The 22,371-nt window shown below is 46.6% G+C and overlaps 1 protein-coding gene across 1 annotated transcript in view; it reads right to left on the minus strand.

Moving 5' to 3' along the window:
* RAMP1 (receptor activity modifying protein 1) overlaps positions 1–22,371 on the minus strand; it is a 573,742-nt gene that overhangs the window by 283,257 nt on the left and 268,114 nt on the right. The gene's annotated exons all lie outside the window — the stretch shown is intronic.

The following is a 22,371-nucleotide window of genomic DNA, read 5'->3' on the forward strand; positions in this document are numbered from 1 at the left end:
AAAAATATCACAAGGCAACTAGGCACGCCCCTGGATTCACGTAAGGCCTGTCACTTCCGGGGTATAACACTGACAGACTACGGATAGGATGATCATGTCATGACAGACAAGTCAGTGACACAATGGTTTGCCCTCTGAGGCAGTGGTCGGGTCTGAATGATACAATGCATTCAGTTGCTGAACAGACTCCAGTTGCAGGCTGCTTAATCATGGATTGATAGTCTGCCAAATTAAACATACAGACACCAGTAAGCAGAGTGTGGGTCTCATCACTGCGGCACAGAAGCATTCGCTGCACTGCTACTTTAATCCATCTCTCAGCCAGCTTGTGCCTTGCAGCACGTTGCAGCAGGGGGTGTCAAGGCGCTATAATGCGTGCCTATGCCTTTTAATGCAGTAATGCGGACCGGCACACTGAAATGCGTTGGTCTAACCACTGATGCGTGGTACTTGGCAGGGCTGTGCTCAGCTGACTCCCATCTTCACCTCAGGGTCTGAACTGTCTCTCAGTGGAAATAGGAAAGATCATTTAGGTAGCCACCTCCAGCCCGCAACCTCCATCCATGTTCCCTCCGGGACATACTAGCCCACCCACAATAACCTTATGGACTGTTCAAGTAAGCAGAAACACATCAATTTTTCATACTGACGCCTTCTAACACAATCAGATCCAACTCATTAGAGGCCACACCACCACCACCAGATCAAGCACCCCAGAGCAAGCAAAAGCAAACACAGCAACATCAAAAAGGTTGCACCTTTAAAGAAAGTTAAAATGGGATACATCCAACTAGAATCAGCCTTAATCCTGACCAGAGCATCTCAGCATCACCTCCTGAGCTAACCAAAAACACTTCTCACTAAAACACTTTCCATGGTCCTTACCACTCAAATGCTGGCTGTTCCTACCAGTAGTATTTTTTTGTCTGCAGGATTACCCCATGCATGGGTACGTAAACATGATCCGCACAGTAAAACTGCAAATGACTCTTTAAATCAGTTATGGTATCATATAAATGCTCACAGGGCTTTCCCTTTCTTTTCCACCCAAGTTCCTCCCTTAGAGGATACACCATACTAATATGCTGCTCTCACATAGGAACTTGCACTTGCTTTTGATACAAGTGATTTGTCTAGAATAGTTGTTTTGCACTCAATATAGTCAAATAAACACGAAAATGAATACATGATCTACGGTTTAGTAGATGTGTATTTGTGGACATAACCACAAGAATAGTTCTACATGACAGAGCTACTACTTGCACTCGTTGCAGATTTATGAGTTATGAAAAAAACATAATTTTAGCTAGATGTTGTACGGTGTACTAAACTATGAAGTTATTCCAACAAATTCAAGATGATCAACCTGTATGACTCAGCCGAGACTGATCCACATATCAAGATGTAGAATATAAGCAGTAACAATGGAAACCCAATCCCAAAAACAAGCTTTGAATCGTGAACAGTAACATTTAGGTCACATACCCTGTCCAAATCGACCTTTCATTCATACTGTGCCTATCTATGAGTGATCAGAAATAAAAACCCAGCTGATAAATGCCCTGCAGCGGTAATACACTGACAGAAGTGATGTCCATACTGAGAACCAGTTTTGATAGGTAAGGCTCTGCCAGGTGTTTTCCCCCTTGCGCAATGCAGCACAGTCAATTCGTTTGGTTGCCAGTGTGTGTTGCATGAAAAATGTGTACATCTTCCCTTCAATCTGTTGATGTCCTATAAATGACTGACTCTGTGGTCCAACAAGACTGAAACCAGGGTTGCTTGTGCTCCCATTGGGAAGTGAAGTGGACTGGTATTTTGGACTGCACTGCCCATACTTGAGCAAGACCACGTCTGATTTGCATATGCCTAGCTCTTGTAATAAGATGGTAGTGGGCAAAAAGCTATGGACTGCAATGCAGCCAAATGATTGTCAGTGGCGGAGACTTTTACAAGCATTCCACCCATCAACTTTGTTTTTCAGAATGATTTCAAGGATGCCCACAATGTGTCAAAGATGTGTACCATTAAGTGAGTGCCCATCTACTGTATTCAATAGCCACCATTATAACAAGAATTCCCACAATGTACCAGGGAGGGGCACAAATATGCAAAGGCCCCATTATACAATGGATAGCCATGGGTATGACAAGCTTGCCCATAGTATGTCGAGTATGAGTCTAATATGCCATGGCTAGCCACAATTATGTTAAGAATGTCTACAACATGCCAAGGGTGGCATCGTCATGCCACTGAGAGCCTTACTGGTGCCACAAATATTCGCAGTATGTCAAGCATGCATGTTACTATGCCAAGACCAGCGCTGGGGCACAGATCAGCATATTTATGCCAAGAATGTGCATAATATATCAACAATGGGCACCATCAAACCAGGATCGTTATTTTAGCAGGTGTAGCCTAAATTGTGCACAGAATTTTCACAAAATGACCACTATGTCATGACCAGCTTTAGGTCTAAGTAGCGACAAATATGTCAAGAATGCATATATAGTATCAAGAATAGTTACAATGAGGTCTACCCTCTATTATGCCGAGGAGAGTCCCAGTTACACCACAAATCCCTGCAATAAGCCAAGCATGGACACCATTATGTAAACACCACCATTGTGCTAGGATAGCACCCATTATCCCAAGAATGGCCACAATACATCAAAGATGAGCACCATCATGCAAGTCCAACCACTGTGCTTCAATAGATACAGTTATATCAAAAATACCTAAAAGTTGTAATAGACAGGTACCATATAGCAAGGATATCCTTGATTATGCCAAAAATGCCCACATTTTGGTACAGGGGGAACCACTGTAGTGGGAACACCAGTATACCACGGATAGTCTTAACTATATCTGTAATTCCAAAAAGTGTCAAATGTATTGACCACTGTGCAGGGACCACCATTATATCAGAGATAGCTTTGATTATCACACAAATGGCAACAATGGACTCCGCTAAGCGAGGGCCCACTTTATACCCTGGATAGCCATTGTTATGTAAAGAACACCCAAAGCAGGTATGGGTCAGCACCATAAAGTCAGGATTACCATTATGTCTAGGGCAGATTCTTTTATGCCTGGAATGCCCCCCATATATCAATAATAGGCACAATTATGCCAGAGTCACTATTATGCTGTGGATAGTAAAAAGTATGTCATGAAATGCTTTCAATATATCAAGGCTGGACACCATTAGGCTGCGGCCAAGTGAAGCCAGCAGTAGTCTTTTGCTAAGCTAACCCACAGCAGGTCAAGGATAGACACCAATAGGCCAATGCCACCATTATATCAGGAGTAGCTAAGAATCAATCAATCAGGTATATATTTATATCTTCAATGGTATCATTGCACAGATGGTATGAGGCAATGTCTACACGCTTCATCAAAGGTATTTGGCAGTAGATCGATCACATATAGACTTCCACATCAGTCATCATTGTAGGGGATAGTTCAGAGACTAAAGATTTCCTTCGGGCCATTCACTCGTCAGATGATCGTGGACCAACCTTCCCATATCATTGATCAAGACCTCTCCACCATTTGTGCATCATTTATCTGACCTATTCGATCGCTTCTCAGAATATCACAGATGGAAATCCTTGCCTCCGACATCAAATTCAACGTCTTGTGGATACAAAAGTAGATATTCATCTTGTGGATTCAGTGGACCCGTAAAAATATTCTCCAGCCCGCGATGTCATCTTCAATTCTGCCATCATGCTTCACCAAACTCGAAACAATTCTTACGCATCAGACATCTGCAGATTTTGGCACTGGTCTATAAGTGTCTCTATCTGCCTCCTCAGCTTTCAGAATGGGATATTTTTATGGTTGGATTTTTCCAGTGTGGCAATAATTTCCTCACTAGGGGCCAGATGTAGGTAATCTCAATTTACCTATTCTTAAATACCGAATCATATTGATTCTGTATTTAAGAATAGGTAAATGGGATGTAGGTAATTTTTCTTTAAAAATTACCGAATCGGTACGTTTCGGTATACCGAATCGGTATTTACCGATTCGGTAATTGCCATTCATTCCTATGGGCTTGGAGGCCCATAGGAATGAACGGCAATTACCGAATTGGTAAATACCGATTCGGTAAAAGAGGGAAAACATTGAAGGGTGGCAGGGTGTCATCTGTTGCACCCCTCAATTGTGTATGGGTGCACATGTGGCACACATACATGTCTGCCACATCGCACTGTTGGAAAAGCAAAAAAAATGATTTTTCATAGGTTTTCAATATTTACCACCAACTTGTAGTTGGTGGTAAATAACGAATCCTTAACTGAGGAATGCACCAACTTGAGTGCTCCCAACATCCTGGATTCGGCAATTTACCGAATCGGTATGTTAAGAATTTGGTATTTTACCGAATCCTTAAATTACCGATTCGGTAAAATACCGAATCCTAAAAAAATGCCACCTACATCTAAAAAGCCTAATACCGGTCAGTAACGGACGAAATTCGGTAATTTCGGCCGTTACCGACCGGTATTGGGTGACCTACATCTGGCCCCTAACGTCTAATCTAGACCTTCATAAGATACCTGAATACCTTGGTGACCACAACTGGTCAATAATGGTGCGATAAAGGCCTTGGCGCCCTCTAGCACTTCCGGGATACATAGTTGTGCATCCGACAAGCATGTATCCATGTGTTTCATTCTCTGATGTATCTGCACTATAGTTGAGGCAGAACAAAGTTGTTCATTTCAATCTACAATGTTATATTAATTAAAAGCTATGTTCGTTTATTTGTAAAGCACTAGAACATGTAGCTTCTTGGCGCTAATGAAACACATAATAAGGGTAAACCTGAAAAGGTGCAGAATTAAAGGTTACTTATGAAGAGTCATGCTTTCAAGAACTGCCTAAAGTGGGTCATTTTAGACTGAGTTTGGGGTCAAGAAGTACAGGTTTGCCGACAAACTGTCCAGTTTTAGGCCATTTTGAGAGATTTTGTTTTTTTTACAGAAAAGGCTAACCCCCAGATGCATCAAGCCCATATTCTGCGAATTCTAAATAGCGAAAAATACCGAATCGCTATTTAGAATTCGCAGAATGGGATGCATCAAGAAAAGCGATTAAAAAAAGCGAATCGCAATCGGCCGCAATTGCCGATTGCGATTTTCGCTAAATCGCATACAAATCACAGAATCGGCCATTTTCCATGTAGCAATTCCGAACTCGCAATTACCGAAATCGCAAATTGCGATCTCGCTAATTGCGAGATCGCAAAAACGGGAAGTTGCATTTCGAGCACAATGATGACATCACAACCAGGAAGTAGGCAGTTCCCTCCCTCATTCAGATCACTGAGCCTGAAAGTGGAAGCAGCACTGGCCAGAGCGCCACAACAGGCTACCTGCAGCACCACACCAGGACACAAAGAACAACTGAAAATGTCCCAGGAAGCAGCAGGGAGCAGTGCACCAGGAAGAAAGAGGAAAATCAAATTCTCAGAGGAGGAACTGGAGTACCTCATTGAGGGAGTCTCTAAGGACCATGATCGCCTTTTTGGAAAGGAGTCCCGGAGGGTGCCTTAGGCGGACAAGAGGCGCATCTGGCTGCGCATCCGCGCAAAGGTGAACTCAGTCGGAGTGACCCATTGCTCCACCGATGAACTAAAAAAGAGGTGGTACGACCTCAGAGGGTGTGCCAAAGAACGCATCGCTGAGAGGCTGGGGGAGCGACTTGCCACCGGAGGTGTAGACCCCACTGTTGCACCCAACACTCCACTGGAAGACCTTGTGGAGGACACCCTAAATCATGCAGCCTGCATGGGGGTCACCCGGCTGGACTCCTCCCGACCCACCCAACAATCCCAAGGTAAGTGCCATGCGACTGCGACCCCGTCCCCTAACAATGCCCATGACTCCAGAGCTAGCTATTTGATAACCCCAGTAATGCAGGCCATGCACACCTGAAATGCCCTATTGCATTGTGGTACTTGTAGTGTGACCACAATTCCCGGATAGCCCCACACAGCCAGACCTGTCAAGTGAAAGTTATTCCTAAAGCCAGTCAGGGAATGCAAGCCTGCATGCATGTAGCAACATCCCATGTGCAAGATACATATCATTAATCATGCACCCATTTAAATCACAGGTGTGTCTGAACAACCCAGCACCGACAGTGAGGCCCTACACATAGAGGAGAACCCTGAGGACAACGAGGGTGAGGGCCATCCTGCCCAACGACCCAGACCATCTCAGCCAGCAGCAGCAGTACCACCACCTCCCCATGTGGACAGGGCCACCCCTGCAGCCACAGGTGCCCAGCAACCACCCCAAGTGACACCCATGGCAGTGGTACAGGCCACACCACCAGCACCCAGGAGGCAGGCACGGCGCACAGCCACTGTGCGATCCCAGTCCAGCGGACTGAGGCAGCAGTGCGACGTCTCAACACGCGCTGGCAGGGGGAACATGTCCGGGATCCTGGGCTGGCCATAGAACGCCGGATGCTTGCAGTACACCAGAAGCAGGCACGGCACTTGGCAGCCATCTACCTGCAGCTGAATATGACCGCCCGAAATGTGGGCCAGCTCACAGAAAGCATGCAGGTCATGACCGCAGCTGTCCGTGTGAACAGCCAGATCCTGGTGTCCCAGCAGGATATCACCCGCCGCCGCCACAGCCAGCTGCTGACCCGCCTGTCAGCCTACACCAGATCTAACCACATCATAGGAAATGCCACCTCCCAACTTTCGCGCTGCTCCCTTGCGATGCAGATGCAGATGGTCCAATGCTGCCAGGACGTCGCCAGGGCCCTTGAACAGGTGACAACAGCTGTGCAGAGTCTGCAGGAGTCTGGCCATGGCAAAGCAAGTGGGGGAGATGATGCCAGAGAGGGCACTTCCAGTCACAGCAGCCTATCCTTGCCGCTGGTAACGGAACGCCGCCGCAGCACCAGGCCCACTGCAGCATCACGGGCCAATAGTGTCGTGGAGGACGTGGAGAGGCGAATGGATGCGTCCGGCCGGAGGCGCCAGTGACACTTTGAACTCTAACAGCAGGGCAATGCTGATTACACAAGCACGCCCTCTACCCTATCATGGGGCTGTATGAGGGAATACAGTTCGCATGTAATATTTCCAAAAATTGTAGTACCCATTATTGTGAAAAAACAATAAGAATTTATGGTCACAAGTAAATCCGACTCATGTCATTATTACATTTGTCATGCATGAGTGCAGTGTTGTGTGAGGGGAATGGGTGCACTTGTGATTTGGTTGCGGCGCCTGTGTCCTTCAGCAGGATTCTCCCCGCATGCATGATGCACATGTGCAGGTTGGTGGTTGTCCCCTTCCGACTCACTGCCAGAGATATCCACAGGTATCCTCCGCTTGGTAGCAATGTTGTGGAGTATTGCACACACGGCCACGATGCGGCAGCAGACCTCAGGCTGGTATTTGATGGCCCCACCAGTCTTGTGTAGAATGCGGAATCGGCTCTTTAAAAGCCCAAATGTCCACTCAATGCAATTCCTAGTGCGAATGTGTGAAGCATGGTAACGCCGTTGCTGTGGTGTGGCAGGGTTGAGGTATGGGGAGAGGAGGTACTCACGGAGGCAGTATGCGCTGTCACCTGAATGAAAGGAGCAGAGGGTGAGTGCCTGTCATGCGCAGCTACATGGTCTCGATGTACTGTTTGTTGGCACGTGTACTTACCTAGAAGGTGTCCTTTGCCATAGTCTCCCCTGGCCAGTCGTGTGTGCAAGCCGCTGTGCCGGAATATGAAGGAGTCATGCGTGCTCCCCGGGTATTGTGCCACTATGTCGGTGATCATTGTCTTAGCGTTGCACACCATCTGGATGTTCAATGAGTGGTAGGACTTGCGATTCCGGTACATGTATTCTGTCTCTGCGGGTGGGCAGATGTGGATGTGGGTACAGTCAATGTATCCAATTACATGGGGGAATTGCGCAACCCCCCTGCAACGGCAACTATCCCCTGGAAGCTTCCGGAGGCCAGGAGGTGCAGGCTGCACAAGACCTGGACATGGGTGGGCACGGCATTGGTCCTCCTCGTTGGGTGCTGCATCAGGGGGTCAAGGTCCTGGATGAGCTTTGTAATCATTGCCCCATTCAGCCGGTACTTTGAGTAGATTTCCTCCTCAGTTGTGCCCAGTAGTGTGATCCGCTGGTGGAAAATTCGCTCCTGGATCATGCATCTGTTCCTTGCTGCAGCCTGGAGCCTTCGCCGCCTAACCACCATGTAGAGTCCTGGCATTGTGAATGTCCTCATGCTCCTACTGTGTCTCCTTAAGTGTGTTTGGTCAGCCCCGCACCTGTGGCTAGTTAGTATTTTTTTTTTTTACTTCATGGTTACCACCTGGTTTGGGTTCTCCTTAAATTGCGCCTCGCAAATTGCGATTTTGAGGTTTTTCGCTAATTGCGATATTTCATGCATTTGGTTTGCGATTATTTTGCGATTTCGCTAATGAAATCGCAGAATCATTGGGAACTCGCAATTTCCGATTCGCAAAGGGGGTTCCACCTTGATTCTGCGATTTTCTTTGCGAAATCGCAAAATATGTTTTGGTCCGGTTTTATTTCATGAATTGGGAGTCATGGAATTGCGATCGCAATAGCTATTTCGCAGCTATTGCGATCGCAATTTGTGTTGATGAATCTGGCTGTAAAAGACTACAAAAGCATGAGTTGGGAAGACAAAATTCCACAAAACTACAGTCCAATTTTTTCTTTCCTTCAATGTCTCCCTGAATCAGTGAGTTTACTACCTCTGCCCAGATTGGGACACTTACAAATCCCACTGGCTGCTTAGCCCTCTGTTTTACTTTCAGTATTGGAAAATCGAAATCAGAAGGATTTCTCCTGGCGCCTATTAGAACTATTGAGTTAAAAAAAAGAGAGAGAAAATAGAGTAAAAGTAAAAAGATGATATGAATTGGTCTTAAATTTAATGAGAATTAAGGTTTTATTCTAAACAATGAACTTGACATGTATGATTGAACATACTAAACTAGGTTATTTTCACTGTGATTATAATTTAGTTTTAATATGAGAAAGGTATTTTTATCAAAGGCATGTTGCACTTTTTCAACTATTTTGCACAAATTGCCATTTAGTCATAACATTGCCAGCATATACATTTTAGGTGTAATAACACTAAGTTAGTGGAACAAGACTTATGAACTGCAAGAATTGTAGATCCGAGTTCTTCTAACAAGCCTCGAATTGGGAAACGGGACTTGGATTATATTCATGGCTGGTGGTTTGTAGCTGCGGATCATTATTACAGAATATTGGCTTTAGGTAAACAATCTTTTATTTTGAGGCCTATGAAATGAATTTTGGTTTTTTATCGTTTGACAATGGGTTTTATGATGTTATTTATTGATGATGTTTTATTTGGTGATTAAATTGCGTCACATTGTAAGTTTTAATTAACTGAGCGATAACGTTTTTTTCATTCATTAATTTCTGGTGCCTAAGTTAGAGATTGACTTCTATGATTTTTATACATGAAAGTCATTTGCTCACAAGAATTAAGGCACAAAAGCATTTACACTTCTCAAAAAAATAGAGCTAGAGTTTTAGGTCTTCCTTTCCAAACGTTATCTGAAGCTGAGCCAGCAGGACTGCTATGTCTTCTGCACGGGGCCCTCTTCCTTTTCAGTCTCACTGTGTACTGGGCTTATCTCATTCCTATGCTCTCTGTCTTTCCTGGTGACCTCCCTTTCAATAAATGTTCACTCTGTACAGATGTTATTGTAGTCATTTCAGCCACTTTAAAATGCCTCATGAATGATGTGCCCCATCCACTGCCTCATGCAGAAATTGCTCTGTACTGCAGAGTCCACTGTAACCTCCTGGTGACATATCTGTTATTGTCATACTTGCCGGTACCTCAGTTGCAGGACATATCAGCTTGTGTACTCCTTATTTCACTGTCAGCTCCCCGTCCCCTCAGCGACACCCCCAACTTCAGGTTCCACCAAGTAGTCACAGAAGGACCCAAGCACTAGGAAGATGAGCATCATGCAAAACAGAAAGGTATGTAGTTCCTCCTAAAAGCTACAGGTTGATATATGTGAGGAACACCATTGCCATCCCGGAAGGATACAAGATCATCCGTAAGGACCGCACCGACCATACAGGAGGAGGCATCGCTATCGTCCATAAGAACTCCATCCGCATCTCAACCAGCTCAGACGTCAACCTTACCAGCGCCGAACACCTTCACTTCCAGATCCACACCGATCCCAAGACCACACTCAGAGGCACCCTCCTCTACCGACCTCCAGGATCCCGTGCACAATTCAGCGACGACATCACTGACTTTATCACCCCACACGCCCTCACCTCCGAGGAATACATTCTACTGGGAGACCTCAACTTTCACTTGGAAAAGAGCAATGACAGCAACGCCACCACCCTTCTGGACAATCTCGCCAACCTCGGACTCAAACAACTTGTCACTACCCCCACCCACATCGCAGGTCACACACTCGACCCTATCTTCACCTCCAGCAAACATATCTCCTTCAGTCACACCACAACTTTGCATTGGACGGACCACAACTGCGTTCACTTTATCTACAATAAGACCACAACCCACAACCATCCTCAACCTACTCTGCGAAGAAACTGGAACAAAATCACCATCAACCAGATCTCCTCATCGCTTCTTCAAAACCCCCCTGTCCACTCCTCAAACACCGACCAAGCAGCCATTAACCTCACCCAATGGCTATCCAACAGCGCCGACATCCTAGCACCATTGAAAAAACGTCAAATCAAACTAGGCAGCAAAAACGCCTCCTGGTTCAACGATGATCTTAAGAAATCGAAGAAACTCTGTCGCTCCCTCGAGAAGGCCTGGAAAAAAACCCCAAACACCAGCACCAGGGACGCCTTCAAAAACGCCACCCGCACACACCACCAACTAATCCGATCTGCCAAGAAAGCTGCATTCAAAGACAGACTAGACAACAACGCCCACAACAGCAAGGAATTATTCAACATCGTCAAAGAATTTACCAATCCCTCAGCCAACTCCAACGACATCACCCCCTCTCAAGCCCTCTGCGACTCCCTAGCTTCGTTCTTCCACAACAAAATCGCAAACATCCACAACAGCTTCGACAACCAACCCGGAGACCAACCCACCCAACAATCTGCAGGACCTTCACCCCCCTTGAACATCCTTAATGACTGGAACCCAATCTCCACTGAAGACACCATCCGCCTGATGAACTCCATCCACTCAGGATCCCCCACAGACCCATGCCCTCACCACATCTTCAACAAAGCAGACTCCATCATAGCACCACACCTCCGAGATGTCATCAACTGCTCCCTCAACTCCGCCACCTTCCCGGAAAGCTGGAAACACGCCGAACTTAGCGCCCTTCTGAAAAAACCCACAGCTGACCCCACCGAACTCAAAAACTACCGCCCCATCTCGCTCCTTCCATTCCCAGCCAAAGTCATCGAGAAAGCTGTCAACAACCAGCTCGCCGCCTTCCTCGAAACCAACAAATCCCTCGACCCCTCACAATCCGGCTTCCGAGCCAAACACAGCACGGAGACCGCCCTCATCGCAGCAACAGACGACGTTCGAACTCTACTGGACAATGGAGACACGGTCGCCCTCATCCTCCTTGACCTCTCCGCAGCCTTCGACACAGTCTGCCATAGCACCCTTCTACAGCGCCTCAGAAACATCGGAATCCAAGGAAAAGCACTGGAATGGATCACCTCGTTCCTCACGGAAGAACCCAGAGAGTCCGCCTCCCACCATTCAAGTCAGAGGCCACTGAAGTCATCTGCGGCGTACCACAAGGATCCTCACTCAGCCCCACCCTCTTCAACGTATACATGAGCCCCCTCGCGGTCATCGCACGCCAACACAACCTCAACATCATCTCCTACGCTGACGACACTCAACTGATCCTCTCACTCACCAAAGACCCTAACACCCCCAAAACCAACCTACACGAAGGAATGAAAGAAGTAGCGGAGTGGATGAAGCACAGCCGTCTGAAACTGAACTCAGACAAAACAGAAGTCCTTATCTTAGGTACCTCCCCCTCCGCCTGGGATGACTCCTGGTGGCCGGAGGCCCTTGGAAAAGCACCCATCCCGACGGACCACGCACGGAACCTGGGCGTCATCCTGGACTCCTCACTCTCTATGAACAAATAGGTCAGCGCCGTCTCATCATCCTGCTTCAACATTCTTCGCATGCTCAAAAAAACATTTCGCTGGATCCCCACCGAAACCAGAAAAACGGTCACCCATGCACTGGTTACAAGCCGCCTGGACTACGGAAACACCCTATACGCCGGTACCACCGCAAAACTCCAGAAAAAACTCCAACGCATCCAGAACGCATCAGCCAGACTCATACTAGACATCCCGCGTAAAGACCACATCTCCGGTCACCTGAAAAACCTCCACTGGCTTCCCGTCAATAAGAGGATTACTTTCCGCCTCCTGACACACGCACACAAGGCACTTTACGAACTCGGACCCGAATGCCTCAACACACGACTCTCCTTCTACACCCCCCCCGCCAGCTACGATCCTCCAGCCAAGCCCTTGCTACCGTACCTCGCATCAACAAAACCACCATGGGAGGTAGATCCTTCTCCTACCTGGCAGCTAAAACCTGGAACTCACTTCCCACTCACCTTCGTCTCACTCAGAACCACCTAGCATTCAGAAAGCAACTTAAAACTTGGATATTCGACAAGTAATTCCCCACCCTTCTTCAAGCGCCTTGAGACCCCCTGGGTATGTAGCGCGCTATATAAATTCCTTGACTTGACTTGACTTGACTAGGAACACTGATGTGTTCCCCAAGAGCAGAAGAAGAGTATCCTCCTTTCGGAAAGAGACCGTCACACTATTTAGTGTTTAACACCTGCGATACACGTTTTTGCAGATTGACGACCCAAATAGGGTGAGTTACTATACATGTCCCCATATTTTATATAAAAAAAGCTTTAACAAAAAAGATGTTCTCATTGCTGTTATTTCCTCACGCTGTGTTCATCGCCTCTAGCGTGGTCTCATACACGTGATTGTGATGCATGCATTTGAGCACATGGTTTAAAATGTCACACCATTTTTGAACTTGAAATACTATGTTGAAAGGATACAGTACATTTTACAATCTTTTCTTTTTACAGGTGATGTTCTATATCTACAGGTATCACTTTTTAGGGTGCTACATGGGTGGTCACATATTTTGTACTACGTTGGAGCACCACCAAAAAGTGTAGATAGATCCCCCATCGGCCGTGAAGAATTGCCGTCTACTTGACTTAGGGCAAGAAACATGTTGGCCTGATCTTATTAGCGCAATACCCTGTAACTTAGAGCAGGGGTGCACGTTTTATTTTGTTTTAATCAGGATAGATGCCACATTCATTAAAGTTGTTCTCAGTGGACATCTATTTCCTGCTTTAGCCTCACAACCTCAAATCTACACTCACTAGAGCCCTCACACGCACTGCACCCAAACGGCCAGGAAAAAAGATCTCTGCTAAAAGGCCCCATCATGGGTGCCGATCGGGTATTGCAGCGTGGACCCGACGAGGAGCAGACCCAATAATGAAGCAAGACACCTAGCCTATTGGGTGTGTGAGGAACCCTTTCCGAAAGGAGGATACTCTTCTCCTGCTCTTTGGGAATACATCAGTGTTCCTCACATACATCAACCTGTAGCTTTTAGGAGGAACTGCATACCTTTCTGTTTTGCATTACATATGGGCCTGTATGCTGGACCTAGATAAAATAGCCCAGAGTCCCCAAATTTCTTGAAGAGAGAAAGATGAGCATCATCCCATCATGCACACCGCAATGGAGATTTGTTGCAGCAGGTGGCAGGTGAAGCAAGGCTGATCTCTACCTAGACTGTGGATTGGGTATCATGAGCGCTTCCAAGATCCTAGACTTTCTTTACAGCTCCTGGTTTCAGAGAGAGACTTGGAGGCAAATTACCATCTACAGATCTGAATAACTTTCTTTCCTTCACCAAATTATACACCCTGCAAGCACTGTTCTCTGTAAGGTGCAGGTGTGCGCGCCCGCGCACCTATATGAATCTAAATGCGCAGTGTCTTCTTTGAAGCGCGCACACACCGCGAGAGGCAAGTATTCAATTATGTTAATCACAGTGCCGTGTACAAGAATGATGAGAGCTGCGATTAACAGGAATACTTGAAGAAAAGCAGACAATCTGCCCCCCTCCGCGCTCTATTAAGAAAAGTCATGCAGCAAGCCTAAAAGCAGAACGTGTGCTTTCACAATCATTAACATATATTAGTGATTGTGAAAGCTCACGTTTATTGTGCTGTTGGGCTTGCTGCATGCTTTTTTTTAACAGAGCGCTGCAGTTTGTGTGCCTTTTTAAAAGTTATCATGTTAAATGAAGCCCGAGTGTAAGCAGGTTGGGAGCTGCAATTAACAACAAAACTCTCAAAAAGGCACACAAACTGCCATGCCCTATTATCAAAAGGCAGGCAATAAGTCTAACAGCATGACGTGTGATTTCACAATCCCTAACATATAATAAATACCCATTGCAGGATGGGAGTTGTGAAGAAAAAACCATTACAAGATGGCCAATCTTCAAGGACATGCATACTGTTCAAACTATTATGAACCAGATTGTATACTAGTCCATGCTAAGAAATGCAATACTCAGCAAACACATGTTTGGATTTAGAAGAAAAAATGCATTCTTGTATTAGTGGAGATTATAAATTGCACACAGAATACCCATATACAGTGCCAAGACTGAGGACACCACCAGCAGTGCAAAGCATGTCAATATATTGAGTGAAAAAAAGAGGAATTCATTGCATTGATCAGAAGTACATAACATTTTGGGAGTATCTGTAATCCTTTTTGGTGATTGAGGAGGCAGGCACCAATGAGGATACTGGCTGATGCATTTTGTCAACCACCGCAAGAATGCCTTCATTATTGGTGACAAAGCGCAGCGTAGAATTAAAGTATTAATTTCTAATCTTCAGCTTGCTAAATGATGTTCTCTCTATGTAACATGTTTTCATTCTGTGTGAGAAAGTAGAGAGGATCCCTGAATATATTGAGCCTAGTGGCAGTGAACACTGCTACCATCTTGAAGGAATAAATACAATGAGGATATTGGTTGATACATAACAGCACAACGTTTGCTTTCACAATCCCTAATATATATTAGGGATTGTGAAAGCACACATTCTTCTGTTAGGCTTGCTGCGTTGCGTGCCTTTTGTTGATAGGTAGGGTGGCCAGAATTTTAAAACCAAAAACCAGGACATTTCACACGAACAGAAAATGGACTACACACAGGGCCGGACTGGCCGTAGCGGGCACCGGTCACTCCCCCGGTGGCCGCACAGGTTGGGGGCCGGTTTGGGGCCCCTGGGGGCCGTTTTTATTACAGACAGGAGTGAGGGTAACCCAATCAACCCTTGTAGGCTTGGGCAGTATATAGTTTCAGGTAAGAGGTGTCTACAAGGGATTTTGTTCAAGTACTACTTGGCTTGTTTCTTGACATTTATCTTTGAGTTTGTTGTAAACAATCTAACTCTAATGTACCCAAAGGGTAACAATAATTACTCTTAATTACATAGGACAACGAAGAAGCACACGAAGGAACCTGTTTATATGAAAGTATATATTTTAAATTCTCGAAATCAGTTCAAGGGGATACATTAGAAATTGATAATGAGCAAAAGGTCATGAACAGATGTTAAAACAAATCAGCAAATCAATTCATAACCAAACATCAACTCCTATAAGTCAATAGAGAGTAACTGAGGCCAAAATAAACACAAAAGTCACTCTTAGACACATGGGTTGCTTGGGAGGTGATGTAGAGGTCGACTTTTCGGTCTTTGTAGCTGTAGTCAATGAGACCATCATCAGGACAAAGTATATAATGCAAAGGAAGCCCCTTAACTGTCTAGGGCACAGATGGTCTAGCTAAGATCAAGTAGCTAGAAGGTGGGAAACGAAGGCCACTGCTATCTGCTGTACCGATGCACGAGATGTTCTTATGATTCGAATTTGGCCAACCAGCAACAATGCAGGAAAGCTTTTCAGGTGAGGAATAAAACGTCGCAATTATTATATGTTCTCAGCGTAACCGTCCGCAATCCGGTGTCTGACCAAGTCAAAGATGTCTTCGTACATTCTTTTATATAGCGCAAAGACGTTCAGACAGTTAGTCAAACTCGCTTTAATTGTGGAGACCGTATAGAGCCGTATAGAGAGCTGTATTTAAATACAGGGAATGTGTGCCTTATCGAGGAGCCCGTGTTAGGATTAGCAGACCGTTGACGGCTGTGACGGGGGGACTACTAAGTAGCCCGATATCACGTGAAGCAGGCTCTATACGGTCTACACAATTAAAGCGAGTTTGACTAAGCGTCTGAACGTCTTTGCGCTATATAAAAGAACGTACGAAGACATCTTTGACTGATGCTAGAGTGGCCCTTAAAGAACCGTTGAGTCAGGACCACGCTTTATAGAAAGTAAGATAGCCACCTTAGTGGCACCAAGACGTATATCTGGAATTATAGAAAGCTTACGTTATCCCCATATGAGATATTTTGAGTGTTATGTGGGATTCAATCATTGTATCCTGAAGAAGGTGTTGGCTTCTAAACATTGTGCCCACCGAAACGCGTTGATGCTCTTTTTTGTTTGAGTTGAAGTACTTTGAGTTCTGGTGATAACAACCCTGGTTGAAAAAATTTAATATCAGAGTAGGATTATATGTGTCACTAATGTACTTACCTCATGCTAATTGGATTCATCAACTCCTTTGGCTTCTGTTTCCCACTTGTGTACTGTAATGAGTTTTTACTGTGCATAAATTTTGTAAATGAAGAATTTCTTTTAATATTTAACTCTATCTGATGACAAGATAAGATAAGCATCTTTTAACAAATTTGTGATTGAATAAACTGTCTTTTTTTAATCCATTTTTCCTTTATGCTCCTGTATGAATGAGTTGTATGGTCAGAAACTGTGTTTAATATATAAGGTTGCACCCAAAAGGGAATCTTTATTTGACATTTTGCAATCTTGAAAAACACAGACATCTCTCTGGGATTTAGCATTCACATTTGACAAGTGATAGTAAGGGACACATTGTTGCATTAAAAGACTTATAATGGAGAATATGCTTTTTAATACTATATCCTTTTTAGGGCTCGCCTGCTGATGCGCTTCAGCGCATAGCTGGCGAAGCTCTATAGGGGCTTATCCAGTGTTTATCCACTGGCGATTCCACTGGCGATTCCTTCAAGTGCATGTGCTTTTTAGGTCATTGCGCTTGCGCAAGCCCTAAAAAGCGCGTGCACAATGCCACCAGCCGCCTGCCTGCCTGCCTCGCATTACCACATCAAAGGCAGCCCTCCGAGCGCATTTCTCACCCCCTAATTATTCACGGCCGGCCGGCAGGCACATCAAAGGCTGCTGCTGCCGTGACTCGCATTTCTCCTCCCTCCTCCCCTATCACTGCCCAGGCCGGCCGTACTTTCTCTTTACAAGGGCGCCCATTCCTGAATCACTTGAAATCTCTCCACATTATTTGCATTTTGTTAATTAAAAAAATTAACTTCAACACAGCGTTGCACATTTTTCTCGACTTCGGAAGGATGAGTCCCAATCTCATTTGTACAAAGTGTTGTAATGGGATTATTGGAGAGTTAGAGAAACGTGCTCACAAGTTACATTTTTATGCAAATCATCTGAGTAAATAAACAATAGCATGGTGCCGTTTGCGTCCTTGACTTGATCTGGTTTTTATTTTTATTTTGCTATTATTCTCACAAAGGCTAAGAAGGTCTGCCTACTTTAGTATTAAGTGCTATACGTCGCATAAGCAACAGCTAACCATTCACTCACCCACGCAACGCCACTCACCCATGCAACGCCACTCACCCACGCAACGCCACTCACCCACGCAATGCCACTCACCCACGCAACGCCACTCACCCACGCAACGCCACTCACCCACGCAACGCCACTCACACACGCAACGCCACTCACACACGCAACGCCACTCACACACGCAACGCCACTCACACACGCAACGCCACTCACACACGCAACGCCACACACGCAACGCCACACACACACGCAACGCCACACACACATGCAACGCCACACACACATGCAACGCCACTCACACATGCAACGCCACACACACATGCAACGCCACACACACATGCAACGCCACTCAACCACGCAACGCCACTCACACACGCAACGCCACTCAACCACGCAACGCCACTCACCCACGCAACGCCACTCAGCCACGCAACGCCACTCAGCCACGCAACGCCACTCAGCCACGCAACGCCACTCACACACGCAACGCCACTCACACACGCAACGCCACTCACACACGCAACGCCACTCACACACGCAACGCCACACACACACGCAACGCCACACACACACGCAACGCCACACACACACGCAACGCCACACACACATGCAACGCCACTCACACATGCAACGCCACTCACACATGCAACGCCACTCACACATGCAACGCCACTCACACATGCAACGCCACTCAACCACGCAACGCCACTCACACACGCAACGCCACTCAACCACGCAACGCCACTCACCCACGCAACGCCACTCAGCCACGCAACGCCACTCAGCCACGCAACGCCACTCAGCCACGCAACGCCACTCAGCCACGCAACGCCACTCACACACGCAACGCCACTCACACACGCAACGCCACTCACACACGCAATGCCACTCACACACGCAACGCCACTCACACACGCAACGCCACTCACACACGCAACGCCACACACACACGCAACGCCACACACACACGCAACGCCACACACACACGCAACGCCACACACACATGCAACGCCACACACACATGCAACGCCACTCACACATGCAACGCCACTCACACATGCAACGCCACTCACACATGCAACGCCACTCACACACGCAACGCCACTCAACCACGCAACGCCACTCACCCACGCAACGCCACTCACCCACGCAACGCCACTCACCCACGCAACGCCACTCACCCACGCAACGCCACTCACCCACGCAACGCCACTCACCCACGCAACGCCACTCACCCACGCAACGCCACTCACCCACGCAACGCCACACACCCACGCAACGCCACACACACACGCAACGCCACACACACACGCAACGCCACTCACACACGCAACGCCACTCACACACGCAATGCCACTCACCCACGCAACGCCACTCACCCACGCAACGCCACTCACCCACGCAACGCCACTCACCCACGCAACGCCACTCACCCACGCAACGCCACTCACCCACGCAACGCCACTCACCCACGCAACGCCACTCACCCACGCAACGCCACACACCCACGCAACGCCACACACACACACGCAACGCCACACACCCACGCAACGCCACACACCCACGCAACGCCACACACCCACGCAACACCGCTCACCCACGCAACGCCGCTCACCCACGCAACGCCGCTCACCCACGCAACGCCGCTCACCCACGCAACGCCGCTCACCCACGCAACGCCGCTCAGCCACGCAACGCCGCTCATCCACGCAACGCCGCTCACCCACGCAACGCCGCTCACCCACGCAACGCCACTCACCCACGCAATGCCACTCACCCACGCAACGCCACTCATCCACGCAACGCCACTCATCCACGCAACGCCACTCATCTATATGCAAAACGAAAAATGTCAAACTCTTCTATTGCGAGACCTATTGCATTTTCAATGCTTGTTTCATGTTGCAAACCTGCCTTAATACCCTTCATGTGGTGCTGTATGTGTAGAAATACATTGTCTTTTCACTTTATTAAGCAAATGTTTGAGTGATATTTGCACTGATATTTGTCGCTGCACCCACACACGCTGTTGCCCTCTTGGCGCACATAGCCTTGCCTGCAGCGCACAGAGACCTTATACAGCCGCACACAGAGGAAAAAATTAGACGGAATATTGCCTGCAAGTTAATCTTACTCACGGAGAATCCGGTCACTGTTCAAAGAAAACACCACACCAACCTAATCCATGTGGGCCTCCTGCTCACTCACATCCCCCGTATCTGCAGAGCCAGTGGACGCCCTTCCTCATAGTTCGTACCCAACGACCCCCCCCCTGCACATCAGTGCTGCTTTCTCCGTCCATGAATTCCGCAAGAAACTGAAGACATGGCTCTTTACCTAGTCCTCAGAATCGGCCACCGCAGTTGCCTTCTTAGCTAGATCTAGATACAATCTCAGGTGAATTGTGTGCTCTACAAATAGTAATAACATAACATAATTTCTCCTCTTGGAATACTTCAAGCCATGTGCATAGGAGTACTCAAGAAACAGAACCTGAGCTACAATAAATATTCAACAAAACCTGATAACACAGAAAATATAGAATAAAGTGGCTAAACGGTGATTCAGTCTCAAGAAACATTATCTGTGGCACTCTTTCTTAATGTCCTACACTGGTTACTGGTGGAGCAAAGAACCACATTCAAAGCCCTATATACTTTCCACAGCACAATATATGCTAAAGACCCTAGCTACATTCAACAACTGTACCCCTTACCAACCTGCCAGTGACCTTAGGTTGAGTCATTCCACTCTTATCCACCAACAGGATGTGGGGCGGAGGTTGGGCCCTAGTGCAGGTGGCTACAGCTCTTTAAAAACCTACCGCAACCACCCCGGCACCAGCCAATCTTGCAGAGTTTCAGGAACGTTATTTCGAACAACGATTTTCAGGAATCAGATTTTCAACTAGGAACGCCTGACAATGCCCCTTCAACAAGGTACCAGGCTCAAGTAAACTTTCTAATGTACTCTACTGAAATGCAATAGCAAATCAATGTAAAATAGAATTATCACTGCCCCCTTCCATCTTTCACACATAATCCAGCCCAAACCTACCGGACACACATCTGAGCCGAATCATCACCACCGACTGTGAATATGGTCAGTGGCGTAACAAAGGCCCCCATAATGCGGGGGGCCTTGAGCTCCAGGGGACACCAACGCACAGTACCCTGGCCTGAGAGCCTCCGAGTGAGTTCGGGGGGTGGGGGCCTCCATGTACTTTGCAGGGCGCCCCCTCAAGTTTCATTATGCCGCAGAACATGGTTAATACTCTTTGGTGGTCGTCGACAGCAGTGACTGAAATATGGATGGATTGGGTACCCAACTGACAGAATAGACCAAAAGCATCCTGTAGTGCTCATAGAACAGCTCTAAACATAAGCCTTAGATAAATAAATGGTACGTTGAGACATTTCTGGTGTCTTCCGGGGTTATTGTCACATTTTAAAACCACACAGACCTTTCCCTCATGATTGCTGACGTCACTAGAACCCTTCGAAGGCAATACAGGACCATGCTTCAAAGTTGCCTGTTATATGTATCATTTATTATAGAAACCCCCCTCCATTTACGCATTATTTAGTTATATGAATATATAATGTATATACAGAGCTTCAATCTTCCAGTGCACATATTAGTTCCTTCACGCTTTCCTATTGTTATTTCATAACCATGTGCTTTGAGAATTCCCTATACACAGCAATGATGTCATAGCCGTGAAATATTTCCTGACTTTTATAGAAAGTACAAAACTCATTGAACAGAGAGAAATTGTAAAAAAATATTTGACATGTAATGTAAAAACTGCATGGCACGTTTTGTGTATTTGCGAAAGAAAACGGCATTTCGGTTTACTTGCGAAATCAGTCAGACTTCGGGAAACCTCGATGTCATTATAAGACCATGAAACACGGCTACCCCAAGGATACTTCCGTTTTCAACCACAGGCCCCGTTTGATGTAACAGTCACTATGCTAAGTGCATCCTGTTTTAAATTGGTATCTTTTTCCACGTCTATCTGCTCTCCCTATTGGCCAATTAAAAGCCTACACCTCGTGTTCACCATGCTACAGGATTCACATAGTAAGAAAAATGATGAAAGGAGGCGACTTTAGTGAGAAAGCACGCGTTCCCCCTGGGTTGCAGAGCCACATCTTCTGAAAGGAGAATTCAAAGTCCTCTCTCTGCATATCTAGACATCTGCCTCCCCCTCCAATCATCTCACTGACAACCACACCAGGCCCTGGCCAGTCAATCATTAGAGCTGTGGACTCCGCTTCAGCATTTTAACTGATGGGCTTAACTTCTGCCCCTCCCCCATTCCAATATCTTGACGCTTTGCGAGGCGGTGCAGCTCGCTTGTGCCAGACCCCAGCACATGTATGATGTTATGAACGCCAGTCTATGTACACAGATGTGTAAATAATAACATAATCACATTATAAGTAATAAGAGCCGGGT

This window comes from Lissotriton helveticus, chromosome 3_1 (assembly GCF_964261635.1).
Source record: "Lissotriton helveticus chromosome 3_1, aLisHel1.1, whole genome shotgun sequence".
Classification (NCBI taxonomy): Eukaryota; Metazoa; Chordata; class Amphibia; order Caudata; family Salamandridae; genus Lissotriton; species Lissotriton helveticus.